Source organism: Alligator mississippiensis, chromosome 3, assembly GCF_030867095.1.
Source record: "Alligator mississippiensis isolate rAllMis1 chromosome 3, rAllMis1, whole genome shotgun sequence".
In the NCBI taxonomy this organism is placed as follows: domain Eukaryota; kingdom Metazoa; phylum Chordata; order Crocodylia; family Alligatoridae; genus Alligator; species Alligator mississippiensis.
Window position 1 is genome coordinate 130,422 of NC_081826.1, and position 9,095 is coordinate 139,516.

Here is a 9,095-nt window from a genome sequence, read left to right on the forward strand (position 1 = left end):
TAAAGCTGACAGAAGCAAAGAGCAGGGGATCAAGGAAGCATTCTCCCCCACATCCCCTACAACTCACTAAAGGAAGCTGGGAAACTGGTACAGCTCTGCTGCAGACTGATACACAAGGCATTTCATGGGAAGCTTTCAGAGGAAGGATGAAACTAGGAGAGGCTGACAGGCTGTCAGGTAGGACAGTCATAGGGGCTGGTTGTTAAGCACATAAGGATGGGTGGCTAACAAGGCCTGAAACTTGCAGAGATCAAAGACATTCACACCTCACCCATGTGCTGAGAAAGAGAATACAAAGTCTGTGGGGTCTGGGCCCCCAGTGTCCAGCAAGCCAAAGGGCAGGTAGCTGCTTTTGCAGGGTGCTACAAGCAGTTAGAGCAGGGGGTGGAAACCCCCAGCACGCATGCCGAGCATGGCATGCGAGGCCATTTTGCTCGGCACACCACAGCCAGCCCCAGCTCTGGGTGGCTGCTGGAGCCTGGGCTGCTCCCAGCAGGGCTTGCAGTGTGCCAGCTGCCCACTGGGAGCAACCCGGGCTCTGTGGCTGGCAGCAGTTACCCAGAGCCAAGGCCAGCTGCAGCCGGCAGGCTCCGAACAGCTGTGCCAGGCTCTGGAGCCCAGGCATGAGCTCTATACTGGCAGGTTCACCCGCGCATCAGAGCGGGCAGTGGGGTAGGGGCCTGAGGCAGCAGTCTCTCCCCGGCTCCCAGCACAGAGCTGATGACTGAGCTCTCGAGCTCCACGCAGCTGTTTGTAGTCAGCCTGAGCTCTGGGCAGCTGCAGCAAGCAGCTTCTGGCTCCACAGCTCCGGCATCAGCTCCGTGCTGGCAGCTGTGCGGGCCGGGAGCGGTCTGAGGCCTTCAGGGGCGCGCGGCGGGCTGTGGCCAGCAGCCCTGGCACGTGGGTCGGGGAATGCAGGCCGGCAGACTAGAATTAGGCACGGACGCGTAGCGGTTAATTAAAGATTATTTTACTTACACCGTAGATGGTCGCGGTGCAGGCAGGAGAAAACTTTGCTTAAGTTGCAGTTACAAAACTCGTAAGAACAAGACCCATAGAAAAACTCGAGCCTCTTGAAATAACTCGGGCAGAGCTCTGGATACACACACACAAAGCTTGTTAGGCTCCGTAGAATGAGCGCGCAGGGAAGGGTACGTCAAGGGATCAAGCGGCGACGGGGAGAGGCTAGAGGTTGATCAGGCCCCTGTATCCTCCTCTAAGGCACACACGGGGTTTGTTAAGCTCCACAGCGCACTTAGAGTTCTCCACAAGATGGTTAGGGAGTCTTCCCTTGCGGGGTTCTCCTCGGAGTTCTCCAACTTGGGCGGAAACCGCTCAAGCCTCTTATACGGCTAGCAAGCCAATCGCTAGCCGCCACGTGGGAATAATTTAGAACTGGCCAATAGTGGGACACAAATTTGCATCCGAATGGCAGGAACTCCTTTGCACCGGGGTTTTTCTCTCTGCAGCTGAGAATTGCACCGTGCAAAGAAAGCTCCTTGTGGCGGGAAATAATTCTGCAGTGCTGAAGCACACACAAAATCATACCCTTGGATTATGACAGCAGTGACTGCGTATGCACCTCAGGGCAGCGCAGCCTACCCCTGAGTTACAGGAAAGATCTGCAGTCACTGGAGGCGTTACGGTTGGAGCAGGGCATGGGAATGATGTGCATCCAGGCAGAAGCCTAGGCAACTGCTGATGCGTTCTGTCTGCTGAGCGTACCTGTTGCTCGTGGTGCCTTACCCGTTTCCAAGGGACCGGCACAAGCCCTGCACACCTGCCTGAGTGCCCAGTGCCCCTTGCAAACCCGACTGCTCCTGGGGGGGTGCTTCTGCCCCAATTCCCGCTTCTGTCACACTGCGACTCCTCGCTGACACGCTGGCTCCAAGGACGGGTGCACGAGGAGGAGCCTGAAAGAAAGGGGAAACCCACGTTAGACAGTTTCACACTAACCGCACCGCAGTGGGTAAGATGACCCTTGTAGGCCGACCCAGCACATTTCCATTAAGCGTTCTCAAATCACCACACAAAATGGCCAGTTTTCCCCACGCAGACCACCAAGTGCCCTTAAAAAAGGTTTCCAAATCCCCACACCATTTCCATGACACAGCAAAACCATATTTTCATACACTTACTCAACTGCCACAGTTTGCACAGGTCCCACAACACAGTCACACAAAAAAAGTTCCCAAATGACCCGAAAATTACCACACAATTTTCTACACACAGTGACAATATATCCACCCACATTTCCACAAACAGTTCCACGAACCCAAATCACCAGTTTTCCATGCAAAACCACCATATTTCCAAAAAACAAGGCACCACACACAATTACTCTCCCCCAAAAAATCACATTCTCACACATTAGCAGAAACATGCTCCCAGACCCCACCGGACTCCCCCAGCACCACCACGCTCCCCCGGCCATTCCCACCCGCACTGCCCGTAAAGGGTCCAAGCTCCCCGCGACCCGCCGGGATTGCCGCACCACGCCCGCCCCGGGGCCGCCCGCGCAGTCACTGGCCGCATCCGGGACAGGCTGCAACCCCCGCCCCAGGGGGCAGGGCAATAGCTGGGAGGGCGGCAGGGATGCCCCCCGTCAGCGAAGCGCGGCTCTGCGGGGACACGTGTTCGCCGCTCCAAGATCGCTGGGGGAGAGAGTGCGCATGCGTAGCACGGAGACGTCAAAAGCACGCATGCGCAATTTGGGACGTGGTGCATCACCCCTGCCCATCAATGGGCAACGCAAGCACGCATGCCTTGGTAGGATTCGTGAAACCGTTTGCGCATGCGTTGTGGGAATGAGGAACCGTTGCCTGGCATTGAAATTATTAATGGATTTCCATGGTTATACAGGCACTGACAACAGGACGATCGCCGAAACTAATCGAGGCACTAGTTTCTCAAGGCTCACTGGAAAGGAGTACTACAGTTCCCGCCGCTCCTCCCAGCCAAGCCAATACTCAGGGGAAGCGAGAGGCAGGGACACCCCCTCCCCTCTCACTGCGATCCCGCAGCTGCAGCCAAGTGGGGCACGGCACTACCGTATGCTAAACCGGCAGTGGCGTTTAGGAATAACTGGGGTAGGCCCAGCGCGCATGCGCAGCACGGGGCGGCCTCACAGTCGCACGACGAACATATCGATGAACAGCCATGAATACGCAGGCGCACTTTGAAAAAGGTGGGCCCTCGCGGTTCCCGTCAGTGGGCAAGGCAAGTATGCGTGCGCAAGACTGTTATACGCGGATCAGCTGAATGCCTGGTGTAGCGATGTCAAGGAAACTGGTGCATGCTCAATGGGAGCAGGCAAGAGCTATCGATGGCCGATGTTCCGAATTGGCGCGTGCGTCCTGAGAATCGGGAGGCTGTGCCAGAGCAGGAGTTATGGACGGGTACCCATAGTTACAGGGACAGTGATGGCATGACTAGCGCCGAACCCGTCAGGGCCCGACTCTAAGTATGCATGCGGACTGCAAATGAGCCCTACAATTCCCACTAGGATCAATACCCCTGGCGGTGTACCCCACCCTACGTCTCTCCCAGCCACACCCACGCGGGCCGTGAAACCAGCGTTGGGCCCTGACGTCAAGAACAGCAAGAAATGAGCTTCACGAGCCAGGCTCCCAGTCGTGCGACGAAAACATCGATGAGCGGCCATGAATACGCATGCGCACTACGGAAGAGTCGGTGCATAGGGTTTCGCTTCATGTGGGAAAGCAAGTACGCATGCGCTTGGAATGACAGCTTGATCCGGCTGAACTCCGAATTCATCGATGGTACTGCAAGGAGCGCATGCGGCCCGGTCGCAAGCAAAAGATGTCGATTGCCGATATCCTGGATTGGCACATGCGTCGTGAGACTCATGCGTTCCCATGGTTACAGAGGCAGTGACGGCATGACGTGCGCTGAAATTCTCAAGGCGCCGATCTCAATGTGCATGTGGACTGGGCATGAGCGCTACAGTTCTGTCTGGGGGAAAGACTCGTAGGAAAGGACAGGGACACTCCCGCCCATCTTTTTCCGGGGCCGCAGCTGCAGCTACCGAGGTCACAGCGGCGGTACCTGGGAAAGCGGTCACGGCATGAAACTAGCGCTTCTTGAGACCCAGTGCGCACGCGCTGTAAAAGGCACGCTCCCACTCAGGCGAAGAGCTAGAGAGCAGTCACGAGCACGCATGCGCATTTGAAAAGGTGCGCTGCAGCGCCTTTGCCCTTGAATGGGCAAGGCAAATACGCATGCGCGCGGTGATTTGCAGCAAAACACGGAATTTAGTAACAGTGGGATGACTCGCGCATGTACGCTGGCCACAGGCAAAATACATCGAACGCTGATCTTGTAGATTGGGGGTGTATGCTGCGCATGCGTTGTGTGAATAATTGCTACAGTCAGCTCTGGTTGGGGAGCAATACTTCGGGGAAGAGGCAGGGCGTTCCCCCGGTACTCCGGACCCGCAACCTCAGCCAGTCCGAGGCACGAAGCTGCCGAACGTGAACACATGTGGCTTTAACCCATCGCTGGGGGACACCCATTGCACATCCGCAGTAAAGGATTGGCGCCCCATAGAAAAAGTGTCAGCATCGAGGCGTGGCCATGAGTACGCATGTGCAAGTGGGAAGAGGTGGTGCGCGGTATTTACCCTTCATTGGGCAAATGAAGCACGCATGCGCTGGGCGGGGAGAGGGCTCCCCCCCCCCCCCAGCCAGTTAGGTACCTAATTCATCCATTCTACTGTGCGCCTACGCTGTACTTGCAGTAAACGCATCGACCCCTTATTATATAGTTTGGGGAAGCTGTACGCCCATTCGTTCTGGGAATCAGGGGCCGCTACCAAGTGCCAATACTCGGAGAAAGAGGCAGGGACGTCCCCTAGCCTGTCGCTCCGGGCACGTACCCGCAGGCACGTTGTTAAACTCTGGGGAGACCCAGTGCGCATGCGGAGTAGAACACCAGCTCCCAATCCAATGACCAAAAGCAGCTATAAGTACGCATGCGCACTTGTGTACGGGTGACCACCGCGTTGTCCCAGCAATTGCCGAAAGAATTCCGCACATGCCGGCCTGACAGGCTGATGATCTGAAAACCGAATTTATCGATAGCGCTGGTTACTACACATGCGCAGTGGTGGCAGTGAAAATGCATCGATCGCCGATACTGTCGATTCGCATGTGTCTTTGGAATCACAGGGCGGTGCCAAGAAAGGGAGTCATTGATGCGTTTCCATGGTTACAGCAGTAATGACGAGAGGACGAGCATCGAAACGATCACGACGCCAGTTCCGATGCGCATGCGGAGTAAGACATCGATGGCGTCCAATTCTCGCGGGAAGACGAAGGGGCAGAAATGCCCCCCCCCCGACCTCTCTCTGTCAATTGGGGCCGGAGCCGCAGCTGCACGGGTCGCGAAGCCCGTGTGCGGGAATGCGACCTGAGTGCCATTTCTCCGGCGGCCCCAGTGCGAGCACCAGTCCAAAGCTGGTTCGCAATCGTTGGACGAAAACATGGATGATTGACCATGAGTACGCATGCGCAGACAGCACATGTCCTTTGCCCACGAGTGGGCGAATCAAGTACGCATGCGCACGGAGGTTATGGGCTGATTAGCAGAACACTGCATTCATCCATAGCGGTCAGTTCGCATGCGCAGTGCTCGCCGTGCAAAGACATCGATCGCCGATATTGCGGATTGCCGCATGCGTCTTGGAAATCAGGGGGCGGTGCCGAGTAGGAATTACTGGTGTTTTCAAAGTCACCACGGCAATGACGACACAACCAGCGCCGAAACTATAGTAGAAAATGAGCGCTACACTTCCCTCTGGGACCAATACAAGGGCAACGGGAAGGGGCCGCAGGCTGACCCCGGCGCCGCTCGCTATGTGGGAAGTCGACTGCTGCGTTAAACCATCACTAGGGGACACCCAGCGCGCGTGTGTGCGTAGGGCAAATGACCACGTTGTTAAAGCATCACTGGGGAGACCCAGTGTGCATCTGCCGCGCACAGCCGTCTCCCAGTAGGGACTGGCCATGAGCACGCATGCGCACTTGGGAATAGGCGGCACCACCTTCGCTGATCAATAGGCAAAGCAAGTGCGCATGTGTCTGGCTGTTAGAGGCTGAACACGGAGAAGTGCGCATGCGTTTCACTTGGAGGCCAAACACATCAATTACCGGTATTGTGGATTAACGCATGCGTCCTGGTAATGCGGGGCGCTGCCAAGTGCCGAACGCATTGAGGTTTCCATGGCTACCGAGGCAGTGACAACAGGGCTGACCTCCAAAATTATCGAGGCCTGAGTCCCAACGCGCATGCGTACTGGGAACAAACACAATAGTTTCCCCGCGTCCAGTCATTAATCGAGGGAGAAGAGAGGGACGCTCCCTCCCGTCACTCCGGTTCCGCAACCGTCACCGAGCGGAGCCGGTGTGCCGGAAAGCGGCCGGGTCGTCAAAACAACGCGGGGCGGGTTGGGGGGGGGGGGGTCATTAAACCACTGCGCATGCGGAGTAGAGCTGCCAGATAACGAAAGTGGCCGTGAGCCGCCATTTGCCCGCATGCGCACTTGGGTACGGGTGAGCACCGCGCTTGCCCATCAATTGGCAAGGCAAGTTCGCATGCGCATCACTGACAGGCGGATCAGCTGAACGCCGAATTTATCGATACTAGGTTAGCGCGCTTGCGTAGCGCCCGCACCCGCATCAGTTGTCGGCCCTGCGGCCTGGCTGCTGCGTCTTGCGGATCAGGCGCCTCCGCTCCCGCCTGAGCTCGGCGGCCGCAAAACCGCCTTGAACAGGAGACCGTGGCCGAGGCGGGAGGATGGTCCCGGCGCCCCTGGGTGTCTCGCTCCGGCCGTTCCCAGCCCCGTGCTCGACCGCTGCTCCCGCCCCCACCCACGGTTTGGCGGGCGGGCGGAAGACCGGCTCGGGGGCGGGGCTCTCGCGGCGCCCGGAGGCACTGGCGTTTCCGGAGCTGGGCCCGTCGTCCGCCTGCGGGTCTCCGTCCAACCGCCCTCCCCCCCGCGTTGGTTTCGTGGAAAACTTGGCTGCAAATTAGAGTTGCTCGTTTCCGCTTCTCTGAGCCCCTTGTGCGTCAGACCCGTGTGTCCAACCGATTCTCAGACTTTGTATTTCATCAAGGGAAATTGTCCTCAGTAGCCACTGGAAGGCTTCACATGTCTCATGTTATCAAACCTCTCTTGGAATCGGTGCACAGGCCGTGATATACGTTTGATCCAAAACTACCTGTGAAAGGTCTTTCTGTGGGGACTGGGCAGGAGACAGGTGGAATGAGAGAGAGTTAAAAGTGAAATGTGACGTGCCAGGGATACAGGCACACCCTTACAACTTGGAGGCTGTAGAGGACAAGTTGTGGCAGTGAAATGTCCTGCAATGGAGGTGACCAAGGAATGGCACAGGATGCAGGAGTGTTGGTGTACAGCTCACTAATTAATATCCTATTTCCTTCCTAGGTTTTCACACTCTCAAACCCCCCCTCTTTGGCACGGACCGCAGTATCACCCTGCAGCATAAATCTAAACCCACTGGGAATGGACAAGACGACTCCCTTTCTGTTACAAAAAACCCTTTTCCCAACACTCGGCTGAAGTTCTCTTCTTTAGTTTCATCCCGTTGCTTTTCGGCCTGTCATGATGCTCCCGAGCAAGTTATGACCTCAGAACGACTTAGGACAGGGCTTGTCAACCGGTACTTGGGAAGCCCGCAGGGGGCACGTGGCAGTGGAGTGGAGAAGCTGGGGGCACTTCCAGCAGCACTTCTGATTTTGCCACCAGAGCGTCTTGTTTTGCTGTGGTGGACCCCCGCTCCTCCTCCATCTGCCACTGAGGAACCCCTCCACCCACCGGCCAGGGGACTCCCTGCTTCTGGGCTGGCCATGGGGGGTACCCCAACCAAAAAAGGTTGAAAGCCCCTGCCTTAGGGTCTATTGCAGTAGAGCATCCCCAGAACACAGGACAGCCCTTTGACCACAGGCAGCCCCCACTGCCAATCAGCAGTGAGGAGTGCCAACCACCTTAGCCAACCAGCAGCTAGGGGTGGGCCCACTGTGGCTGGGTAGGACCCTGCTCCTGCTGGCTGTGCACTGCCCTACCCCTGGGCACAGCCCACAGAATTGTGAGGGCAAATCATTAACATATAAATTGCCACCAACTAACTGAAAAATGGGACTTTTCCCATCCATTCCTCATTCAGAAACCAAGAGGAGGCAAAGTGTTTAAAACAGGATAGTCCAGTATAAAACAGGACCAATGGCCACCCTAAATACATCGCCCTAAACACCCCACTCCCAACTAGCTCTGGAAGTACTAGCACAGGGCATCTGCACTTGCATTTCCATACTTACCCGGCAGCGGAAATACCATGACCACTAAGACGGTTTTCCTAGTTGCTCAGGATAACTGCTTTTCTGGCACAGGGTAGTACCTGCGGAGGTAACATGTAGTTAACCTCCGATGGTCATTTCCCCTGGGAAGATCTTGGCTTTATGCCCACTTTACTGAGATGGGAGACTCCTCTCTGTCATGACCCAAAGGGTATGATTGTGTGTGTGCTTCAGCACTGCAGAATTATTTCCCGCCACGAGTAGCTTTCTTTGCACAGTGCAATTCTCAGTTGCAAAGAGAAAACCCCGGTAAAGGAGTTCCCGCCATTCGCATGTAAATTTGTTCCCCACTATTGGCTGTTCCTAAATTATTCCCACGTGGCGGCTAGCGATTGGCTTGCTAGCTGTATAAGAGGCTTGAGCAGTTTCCGCCCAAGCCGGAGATCTCCGGGGAGGACCTCATTTAGGAGGATTCCACATCCATCTCATGGAGAACTCTAAGCGTGCTGTGGAGCTTAACAAACCCAGTGTGCCTTAGAGAAGGATATAGGGGCCTGACCAACCTCTAGCCTCTCCCCGTCGCCGCCTGATCCCTCGATGTACCCTTCCCTGCATGCTCGGTCCACGGAGCCTAGCAAACTGTGTGTGTGTGTGCGTGTGTGTGTCCAGAGCTCTTTCTGGGTTATTTCAATGGCTCGAGTTTTCTACGGGTCTTGTTCGTGCAAATTTTCTTTTCGTTTGTAACTGCAACTTAAGCA

The 9,095-nt window shown here is 56.2% G+C and overlaps 1 long non-coding RNA gene across 2 annotated transcripts; it reads right to left on the minus strand.

Moving 5' to 3' along the window:
- Positions 1-954: 954 nt before the first annotated feature.
- Positions 955-4,208, minus strand: LOC132249202 (uncharacterized). Of its 2 annotated transcripts, none has more exons than XR_009460592.1 (2): positions 2,495-4,208; positions 955-1,913 (listed from the first exon to the last, which is right to left on the minus strand). It is a non-coding gene; the product is annotated as an uncharacterized LOC132249202 (long non-coding RNA). The 2 variants fall into 2 exon arrangements; XR_009460591.1 differs by having other exon boundaries at positions 2,441-4,208.
- Positions 4,209-9,095: the final 4,887 nt, after the last annotated feature.